This window comes from Melitaea cinxia, chromosome 22 (genome assembly GCF_905220565.1).
Source record: "Melitaea cinxia chromosome 22, ilMelCinx1.1, whole genome shotgun sequence".
In the NCBI taxonomy this organism is placed as follows: Eukaryota; Metazoa; Arthropoda; class Insecta; order Lepidoptera; family Nymphalidae; genus Melitaea; species Melitaea cinxia.
This window is the reverse complement of record NC_059415.1, coordinates 1,913,826-1,925,567: the sequence shown is the minus strand read 5'-3', so window position 1 is coordinate 1,925,567 and position 11,742 is coordinate 1,913,826. Positions and strand designations below refer to the sequence as shown.

The 11,742-nt window shown below is 33.2% G+C and overlaps 1 long non-coding RNA gene across 1 annotated transcript; it reads left to right on the top strand.

The window, feature by feature from the left end:
* The first annotated feature begins 4,921 nt into the window (after positions 1-4,921).
* Positions 4,922-5,329, top strand: LOC123664665. The gene is made up of 2 exons (XR_006744860.1): positions 4,922-4,986; positions 5,255-5,329. It is a non-coding gene; the product is annotated as an uncharacterized LOC123664665 (long non-coding RNA).
* The last annotated feature ends 6,413 nt before the right edge of the window (positions 5,330-11,742 follow it).

Sequence of the window (11,742 nt, the reverse complement as noted above, 5' to 3'; positions counted from 1 at the left end):
TTTTTAATTTTTTTATGATAGATAAATAAATATCCATGAATAACAATCTTTAAAATATTTTTATAAGACTACGAAATAAATGTTTGAGAGATACTTTTAAAATTCATAAATAAAATCTATTTTTTTTTTTTTCAATTTAAATGAAATTAAATAATTTGTAGTAATCACTCACACATATATATTATAGCTAAATCAAAAGGGACCTATGGAAATTAATGCATCCATATCATACCGTCAGGTCTTGTCAACCAGAATCAAGGTCGGAATAGAACAAATCACCAAAATTATAAGTTATAAAGAGTAAGATGCTATTCGTTATAACGCGACGAATATTTGACATGATGAGATTTACGCAACGTGACAGAATTAATACTTCACACGACACGAATAGAAGCGTCAACGTACATAGATACAGATGACAGATACACACATATAAGCATATAGAGTAGTACATACAGATGATACACGTTTCGCTCGCTTCAGTCATATCCCACTGCAGGGCATAGGCCTCTTACCCTATATAGGAGAAGGATCAGAGCTTAATTCTCCACGCTGCTCAAAATGCTCAAGTACGTGTTGGCGGAAATATTCCCAACTATGACTAACGATGGCTATCAGGTGTACATGATAACAACTGGAACCGACAGTTTAACGCGCTCTCCGAGCCACGGTGGGGAGACCTACAAGGACTGCACACACATCCAGAATACGGCAAACATCTGGCCAATACAAATGTTTGTCATGTGCGGGGATCTGTTACGCGGCACCTCCCGGTAGTCTTTTAGAATAGACACACAACTGGTTAAATATTGATAAAGTTTATTTAATAGTCCAAACACTTACAGTAACTGTCCCTAGAAACACCTCACTTTCCTTTTCTGTATAAAATATATATATAGTGACACGCTGGATGGTAAACGGCAACTGACTCGACCGTATGGAAAATGAAATATTTAAAGTAATTAAAATAGCGGCGTCAGCACTATCCGCGAATTAAACCTAGGTATAACATCTCCCCCCTTTTGATGGAGCTTTATCTTTAAAGATGAAGCGGAATTGAGACGCGACTAAAATCGAAAAGGTCAGAAAGGAAAATGAGCGTTTTACAATTTTTACCAAAATATTAATTAATTGGAATTAAAAAAATAAAATTTATCATTAAACAATAAGAGAGCTGCTTAGCTAAAATTTTAACAATGTTAATATTATCATCAATAATTAAGAATTTGACATTTTATTATAAAATTATAATAATGTCATAATTATAATAATAAGTTTGTTTCAGAAAATTCATCCATATGTGTTAGTAACATTTTAACTTATATGACTAATGTTAGTCTATTCTACACACAAACAATTCTTAAAGAAAATATAAATTTAATAAAATTCACAAAAATCATAAAATTTATAAAATTGTCAAAAATTGCCAAAATCATAAATAAAAAATCATAACAAACTTTTATAAGTATCTAAGTATATTTATCTTAGAGTTAAGATTATTATTTATTATAAGAATTAGTATATGAGTTAGTATAATGAGTAGTGTAAGAAATAGTACATTGATAATCTTAAGACATTAGTTTAATATTTAGAATTAGTATAAAAAACATTTATTTAGAAATTGGATACATTACGATTTGAGAGTCTCATTACATTTTCTCTTGTATCGGGTAAAGAATTTAAGGATTTATCATCACTTGAGATATCTGACATCTCAATAGAGTTAGTAACTTTGGTCTGATGCTTTCGTTCATTATTACATTTTTTGTATATATTTATACAATACATTCTACTTCTCTTTCTAGAACAAAAACATTTAAAGAATTTGTATATAATAAATAAAACTGCTAAAACCATTAAAATATATGTAAACACCGAATACAAATTTCCGTAGCGTATAAAATGAGACTGTTCTTGAGCTTTATTTATTTCATTTTCTAGATAATCTAGTTTATGAGATGAATACTGCAAACTTTCTAAATTAATATTTGATAAACTAATAGGCAACAAATGAGGCAAAGTATGATTAAATTTTTCCTTTTTACAACACTCATCATCTAGTATGTTAAAGTTAATATTTATGTTGCTGCTCTTAATGTACAATTTTTTCGAAATAGACGGTAATAGTTGCTTAATTTTCGAATAACCAATACAGTCATCTGTCAATTTGACAATTCCAGTTCCTATTATGGAATAATCAAACAAATTTCCATTACATTTAACAGTTAATTTACATGGTTTAGATTGAACAAATATCCACTTATTATTACTAAGCGTTTGCCAAATATCGACATCACCATACAAAATTTTATGATTACATTCAGGTGGCATTGATAGGACTACTTCTGTTAACAATTTACTTTCACAACAAGGATTATTTATACTCGAATAAATGCTGAGCATAGGGCATATAGAATACTCATCGTTTATCAACTTACAATTGTTTAAGTTATCTAACAAGACGTAACTGAGCTTATCATCTGTTACTGCAATATAAGCTTTAGTCGGTTGAATTAAAGAAAACGTGTTAGCATTTTTATCGTGTGGAGTCGGTAAAGGAATATTTTTGTAAACAATGTATTTCTCTGGGTATATTAATGGTATTTCTAATATAAAAATAATCTTTTTGTTATAATAGAAACATGTTAGCTTTGATACATCGATTATTGTGTTAATGTTTTCAATTGATAGAGCTACAGGAAAAACTGTACGCTTATCAATAAAATTACTATGAATCTTTAATTCATTATACAAGTAAAAAGGGCTCAAAACTGAAGGGTGTAAAATATTTGCTTTTGAAAATAAAATGGAATTAAGGATTACGTCTAAGGAATTAGAAATTGTTATCAGGGAGCTTTCAATTAGATTGATAAGACTATTTATTCGCGTTACGTAGTATAAGTTATCATTTTGCTTTGTAACTTGAGAAAGAATATCATTTAGTATAGTTATATGGGAATTTAATTTAATTTCGTTTTGGTTTAGTCTTCGAATAGTAGAATTAAAAGTATTTAAGCTTGATTTTATGACGTGTATGTTTTCTTTCATTAAGTGAAATAATTCAGATTCGCTTTTCTGGCAGATTTCGATAGCGGCATCAAATTTCCGGGCATCATCGGCGTCTAATGTACCGAAAAAGAATTTAAGAATTTCTCCACCGAATTCTAGTGACCTTTTAGTCTTGGAAGAGTTATTCGATATTATATGAGAGAGAGAATCGAGCTTAGCATAGTTTGTTTGTAATAAGTTTTGTATAGAATCTTCAATATCTTTACAATCAATCAAATCTTTAGAACGTATTTTAGAACACAAAGTCGTTGTTTTAAGTAAAATGCTTTCAATGCTATCAAGGTGAGGTTTATAGGTGACGACATCAACATGAGTGACGACTTGCCAATAATTATTATAAAAATTAATAGAAATACTAGGATCAAAGTAGATCCCTGGGCTATGAACAATGGAAGTAACCTTGCTTTCTCCAACACATTGGTGAATTATTAACCTGAAAAGAATAAAATTAGAATTATGAGATTTAAGAGACTTAGTATTATAAGATTCAGTGAGACTCAGCGGCTGGGACTGAGATGCATTTAATTTATAAGATTCAGTGAGACTCAGCGGCTGGGACTGAGATGCATTTAATTTATGAGATTCAGTGAGACTCAGCGGCTAGGACTGAGATGCATTTAATTTATGAGATTCAGTGAGACTCAGCGGCTAGGACTGAGATGCATTTAATTTATGAGATTCAGTGAGACTCAGCGGCTAGGACTGAGATGCATTTAATTTATGAGATTCAGTGAGACTCAGCGGCTGGGACTGAGATGCATTTAATTTATGAGATTCAGTGAGACTCAGCGGCTAGGACTGAGATGCATTTAATTTATGAGATTTAGTGAGACTCAGCGGCTAGGACTGAGATGCATTTAATTTATGAGATTCAGTGAGACTCAGCGGCTAGGACTGAGATGCATTTAATTTATAAGAATTAGGAATAGTATTCATAATGATATGACTCAGGCCTACCTCGCGGGGAGGCTGAGATGATAGAGAATCGAAAATGGAGTTTATGCCGTTTATAGCCGACGATTTCGACTGGCACGAGGCCGAAATCGGATTTAGTTTAAATCGTTTTCGTTAAAAGAAGTATTACATCGATCAATATTATCACAATGGTGCACGCGCGAATCGTTATTCGGTGCACGTGAACCCGTGGCGTTGCTTTGTGCAATCTGAGAAGAATCGGGTTGCGGTGTGCGGCGACTATTGTTATATTCGCGTTTGCGACATTCGTTTATAACATGACCCTTGTTTTTACAATAAACACAATATTTATTATTATAATTAGAATTAAGTTTATAAGGTCGACTTAAAATTGGAGGATTTTGTAGATGAAATGTTTTTTGAAAATTGTTAGATTTAGTAAAATTAGGTTTTTGGTTTTTAAAACAAACAGAGGTCTTATGACCTGATCTGTGGCAAATTGAACAATATTTAGAAGGTTGTTGAGAAATTTTGGTTAGGTTTAAAAGCTTTTCCTCCTCAATAGTAAGTGTGATAGCCTCAGATAGCGTCTTAGGATTGCGACAGCGTACAATTTGCGATAAATTTGAATTAATCCCTAATAAAAAAGTATTCAATGCCAAATCCTCCATAGCAGCTAACCTTCCTATTAACTCGTTTGAGTTTTCGCAGCTGTTATGTATATCAGATAGTAATCGTGTTAGACAAGACTCAATTCTTAATGAATATTGCGTGACATCTTCTGTTGAATTTTGCTTACAATTCTGTAGATCAATTAAAAGATGCGTAGAATGCTTTTTCTCACCAAAGGTGACTTTTAAAAATGATTTTATTTCGGACCATTTATTAAATGTTTTAAGACAGCAAGCCATTTGTGCCTTGCCTTCAAGCTGTGATATAATGTATTTACAAAGCACATTCTGCTGGTCAGCGGTTGCGAGAGAAATAGCATTTTCGCAGTTTGTGAGAAAAGCTGGCAAAGATTCGCGATCACCATTATAAGGTTTTATAAATTTGGTAAGAACAGATAGAGTTATCTTCTCAGCCATTTTCGGTTTTGAGAACTTTAAAGATGGATCTGAATAATTGCTGTCGGAATCAGAGCGAGCTTCTTCAATTACAGTCTTTTCCTTTTTAGGAGGCATTCAATTAAAAATAACAGTAATTTTAGTAAAAATGTAAATAGATTTTTGTAAAAGTTGTATATACGTGACTCTATAAATATATTAAGCTTGTTACTGAATTTAAGGTTTATTAAAAAAAAAGGTTAAGATATATTAATCTTCTGGGAAAGAATCACTGATCACTAGCACTTATTCACTTTTAGGCTTTTAGTAAAATAGAAAACTCACAATGAAACAGCAAGCGCGATCATATCTGCTGGGAAGCGTGACACGTGTTGATGACGTTGCAGGGCCGGAACTCGGACACGTGGTGGCTCTGTGAGTCGTATTGCAGCTAACGCGTCACGTTGCAATATAGCGACGTGTATGTGAAATGTAGATGATGGTGTGGTTGCCTGGTGAGGGTTCTTCTGCTGGGACGCAGTCTCAGCAGCGTGGGGCTGTAGATCTGCTAGAAGTTCCGTGTGTTTGGTGGACCTGCCTCGGCTCGTGGGGCCTGAGACGTATATCTGATGTAGGCACGGCAACGTGGGGCCTGTGACCTTGTGTAATGTCTAATGACGTACCTGGGTGCCAGGGTTCGGATGTCAGGGTTTTATACAGAAAACCACTTACGACATCCCGCTTCTGACACCAATTGTTACGCGGCACCTCCCGGTAGTCTTTTAGAATAGACACACAACTGGTTAAATATTGATAAAGTTTATTTAATAGTCCAAACACTTACAGTAACTGTCCCTAGAAACACCTCACTTTCCTTTTCTGTATAAAATATATATATGGTGACACGCTGGATGGTAAACGGCAACTGACTCGACCGTATGGAAAATGAAATATTTAAAGTAATTAAAATAGCGGCGTCAGCACTATCCGCGAATTAAACCTAGGTATAACAGATCGAACCCGCCAGCGCAACAATTGCAAACCAGTGATGTAATCGTTGCGCCAACGTGTCGTCACATGACAAACACATACACCATATGTGGTGGAACTTGAGTGTTTGACATTTCTTGGGTAAGGTTTTCAGGACTGTCATATCAGTTGCGCAATTGGAATAATGAGTCTTCAATAAAATTTTAAATGTATTAAATCTTCCAACGTGAACTAAACAATGTTTAAAAAACATTTTAATGTTGAACTTAAAGGATAAAAATACTAAAAATTATTTTAACGCTCCAATGAATAGTTAAAATTCGGAAAAAGAATTATTTTCATCAACTTTAGCTTGTTTTTAATTTAAATACAAATTGAAATTCGAGCTTCGTTTTATTTATTTTTTATATATTGCATTTCAATTATATGAAATGATTTTACCGTCGAATGCAAAAATTGGTAAAGAAATTACTCCGATCACTATTGGTGAGATAACATTAATTTAAAATATCAAAATAGTTTTCAATGAAAATAAAAACATCAAAAACATATGTTTAATCTGTGCATAAATATTCTACTGCTTTTTTAAATAAAACGTTTTAATTTATTTAATTTAAGACTTCCGCGACTTTCAGATAACTTTATTTATATTATTTTATTTCCCCCCATATAGTATGATTTAATTACAATTTGCAACAATATTCAGTAAAAGAATAAAAAAAATCCACTTTACGTAATTTAAAAGCAACATCAACTGCAATAAATCAATTTATATTGAACAAACTTGATATCATAGTTTGAATAACGGCTTAATTAATATTCTGAACTGATTGTAAATACGTTACCGCTAGGTAAATACACAATAATTTCAGTAGGAAAATAATTAGCAGATAATATACTCATAATGAGTAATGATTATCATCAAATGATCAGCATAACAGAAAAAACTGATAGCAGGACACGCTCAAAGGCATGTGGATGAATAAATATATAAATAAAATATAAAAAACTTTAACTGAGGTAGGGCACAGCAGGAAATTTCCCGCTCAAAATATGGAGCCGATGGTCCGACTGGGGTAGTAACTCGACCTTGCAGAAGATCACAGCTAAATAATACAGCTTTCATGCAGTCTTGTGTTCCTGGGGAATTGAGAATAGGGTCGGCAACGAGCTTGCGATGTTTCTGGTGTTGCAGACGTCTATAAGCTACGGTAATCGCTTACCATCAGGTGAGCCGTACGATTGTTTGCCGACCTAGATTTATATATAAAAAAATATATAGACCAAAAACAACATTAGATCTAATGAAACTAATCCTTCGAACCCACCATCGTCACCGTTTCTAGTATATTCGACTTCGTATCACACAAGAAACGTATTCTATCTCATACAATAGTAATAGTTTCATAACAAAAGATAATACTCTTGATAAATCGAGAGCCCGGAAGAGCCAGCCACCGAGGCAAACTAGATTTTTACTTGATTTTGGGCCATTGCTTGTGTTGGGAGCATAAGCTGAGAAAATTTTCAGCTCTTATAAAATGACGAAGGTCTGGCACTCGTGCGTTCTTTAGCTATAAATATATATTGTTATTTTTTAGATATTTCTAAAGAAACGCAACTCACTAACTAATTACGTGTGTCGAATATACCACGATTAACTGAATTAAATCATCATATGCTCGCTTTGTGCATAATATTGTTTTGCAAATTTAATTTTTTAAAGATGTATGTTATGTTGGCTTGTAATATGCACAATAAAGTATATTTCTTCTTCTTCTTCTTCTTCTTCATATACAAGACAGTCAGTCAATCAGTCAGTCAATCAGTCAGTCAGTCAGACTCAGTCAGAGTCAGTCGTCAGTCGTCAGTCAGTCAGTCAGTCAGTCAGTTAGTCAGTCAGTCAGTCAATCAGTTCAGACTATTACAACTTCAACTTGCTAATTCTGTGGACTATGTCGGTTGTGGACCATTCCCTTAGTCAGTGTCCAGGTCTCGGCTCCGTATGTCAACACAGGCAGGACGCATTGCTCGAAGACTTTTGTCTTCAAGCATTGCGGAATCTCCGAAGTGAAGACTCGACGAAGCCTGTACAGAGTCTCGCACGGCCTTTTATGGTTGAAACACAACGAGAATGTTAGATTTTCCAAGAGGCACATTGTATTTTTACACGTTCCCCAATATATTAATAGTGGTTTAACAATTTGACAATTTGAAAAAAGCTTGTTTTAAATATTTAGTCATATTCAACACAAAACTATGTATATTTATTGTCAGTGTGGATGTGCTGCTCTCTTTTTGTGGGTGTAGGTGGTCCGTGGCAGTTGCGGATGTTTATGTTTTTTCTGATATGTTGGTGTCGGTTAAGTGGGTGGTTTAAGTGAGCTACAATTTGTGTGAGTGTGTTTTTGGTTGAGTGCTGTCAGTGATGTCGCTCCAAGCGAGTGACAATGAGGAGTCACTGAAAATCAGCGACTCACCATTTTTGCAATAGTGTGGCAAATGCTGAGTGGCTGCCTGTATTGTTCATAATATTTGTGTGTAAACCGTATTTGTATTGTTTTGATTTTTATTATTGTGAACAATAAAACATTTTTCTTTCTTTCTTTCAAAACAAATTCTTGCACTTTATCTCACGTTTATGTATACAGAATAATCTGAAACCGTTAGCAATAAATACACGTATTCTACTTTCGCTTTCAGTGTCAGAATGGAATTACTCGTGTAAGGAAGAAATATATTACTATAAAACATGCATTGTTTTGTATAAAGCCATCCTACACAGCATTTTAACTTTAGAGAATACGATGATCTAGCGATTTCACGGACGTAGGAATATCCTTTGCTCGTTTTGAATAACACTTCGCGTAAATATTATATCGACAGCGCGCAATCTAATCCGAACATAACATTAAGTATTATTACTGTTAGGTCGAATTCGGGGGCGATGCGGATTACGTAATACGCGAAGGCGAGAATTGAAGCAATAAGCTTTAATAACCTCTTATACAGTTATTAGTTTTTGTGCGCGGATTCGCTTGATTCGCTTTTTTTCGATATATTATATAGTATTTTATTATTTACTTCTATTATATAAACTATATACTGGACGAGTTTAACGATTTAATTTTTTTTCACTCTTCTACGTTGCATTATTATAAACATGTTTTCTTTTAGGGCGCATTCTGAAGGAAATACATTTTACTCTCTATTCTAAAAAATATTGAGAAAAACCTTCGCTATTGGTATAATTTGTGATGTATCGAATGCTAAAGAAAAAAATGTGTGAAACATTTTATGTCAAAAATTGAAATGAGTACTAAATATTGTTATTTGTAACGTTTTTATCTTCTCTTTCATGTCTTCTTAGTACCAAACTCTAAAATGTCTCTATAAAAGGAGAAGTGGTCTGAATTGTACTATAATGAGCGTTCTATACTATAAATTTTATTTTTGTTTCTTTTTTTATATGTACAAATGTTATTAAATTTTTTATTACTTTGTAGACAAATAATCTCTATTATTTTTTTATTTTTTAGACAATTACTATATGTAATATCAGAAAAAAATTATGCGCTTACAGTCAAATCAATTAATCTATTAAATCGTCTTCTGGGAGTATAAATAGATTCACCATTACAGAGTTTCTTATTTAAATATCGCTCTAAATATTGACGTGTTGAGGTAACATTAAAATTCAGTACATTATAGTGAATGAGTGAAATCTAATGCGCTAGCGGATAAAATTATTAAAGGTGTTAATACACGAACTTTAAACAAATATTCCAACACCTTGTTTCGTTGTCGAAAATTCGTTTTACCACCTCTCACTCGCAAATAAACGGTATAAAAGTGTAGAAAACTTTTAATTAACGCGGTGTGTTTTTAGTTTCTGACTTTTCAACCGAGCTTCGACCGACATCTGGTTGAAACGTTCGTTAGTTCAATATTAATTTGCAGTTTGAGTTTTTAGCCATATTAAAAATATAATCATAAATAGGTTCACTTCTCTCGCAAGCAATTAATTAAAGATATTTTCTAAATCGCGCTTTCGTTGTGTTCTAATTAAATTCATAAGTCATTGGGTATAATTCAATTCACGTTCTCTTGTCAAAGTTCTAAACGGAAATAGTTTTTCTTAAAATTTTTGACAGTCACACTTGTGGAATATTGCAAGTAGCTTAACGTCGGCAGTCGCGAATTCCATAAATATTACACATAGACATTGAAACAAGAACAAATCAGATCACTAAAAGAAACTTTGATACGATAATGTGTAACACAACACTACTTATTAGATTTAGGTGTACGCCAAAAATGGGATTTTTGTACACAATACGGAGTTTTAGTAACTATTCTGTTATGTACGATTTTTTTTTGTGTTACCCACATATTAGGAATTCTAAATCTTATACTATTAAACGAGCAATTCTTGTATATATATATATAATCTGAATCTCGGAAACGGCTCCAACGATTTTCATGAAATTTAGTATACAGGGGATTACGGGGGAGATAAATAAATCTAGCTAGGATTCATTTTTAGAATATGTCGTTTTATCCCTGTTTTTAGGCAATGAAAAAATGGCTACAATATCGTTAGAATAAGAAGGTAAATTTCGCATCTGTCAATAAAGTTGTAATAGCTCAGGGGAAATCGGCCGATCGCGCTCGGCCGAAAAGATCATGGTTCGAATCCTCACGTATTCCAGATCAATTATCGTTTTTTTTCTTTTTTTTTTCTAAAAAAAATAAAATCGAAAAATATTATTCATATTTTATCAATATGTAATTCGTATTTAAATATGATTTTCAAAAAACACGATTTACTAAAAATACCGAGCTAAGCTCGGTCACCCAGGTCCTAGACATTGAAACAAGAACAAATCAGATCACTAAAAGAAACTTTGATACGATAATGTGTAACACAACACTACTTATTAGATTTAGGTGTACGCCAAAAATGGGATTTTTGTACACAATACGGAGTTTTAGTAACTATTCTGTTATGTACGATTTTTTTTTGTGTTACCCACATATTAGGAATTCTAAACATTTTTGAATATCATATCAAAAATTGACCGCTCCAGCGGGGATCAAACCCGCGTATTCCGACTGACCGTGTCGGCGCTCTAGCCACTTAAGCTATGGAACGATGTACCCGCTAGATCGAAATTTCGATCAATTTGAACAATTTTTGATATGATATTCAAAAACTATTCTGTTGCCATCTTTTTTATTGTAGAAATAAGAAAAACTCCATTAACAGATTATTGTAAAATTGATTCATTTAGACCTTTACTATTTCTGCGGGTAGGCAGATATGTTCATGCGGAATGTATATGTTGTGTGTAACGATCGCTATCAGGTGTACATATGTGATAACAACCGGTACCAACGGATTAACGTGCTCTCCGAGGCATGGTGAGAGACCCACAAGGACAGACATCCAAACCAGAAAGAATATTTGTACAAATATAAATATCCGTCCCGCGCGGGAATCGAACCAGCAAACCGTCAGTGTTTTAGGCAAATACTCGCCTCATACCACCAGAGTGGTTGTTATTAGTAGTATGTACGCATTAAATATAAAATAATATAAAATCTTTTTGGGATAGGTCAGAACTAGAAATATTTTACTCAAGATTTAGAGCAGCCAGCTTAAGCAAGTTCCTTACCTTACCTTAAAGAATCTATATAACACTGTTAAAATAGTATTGTG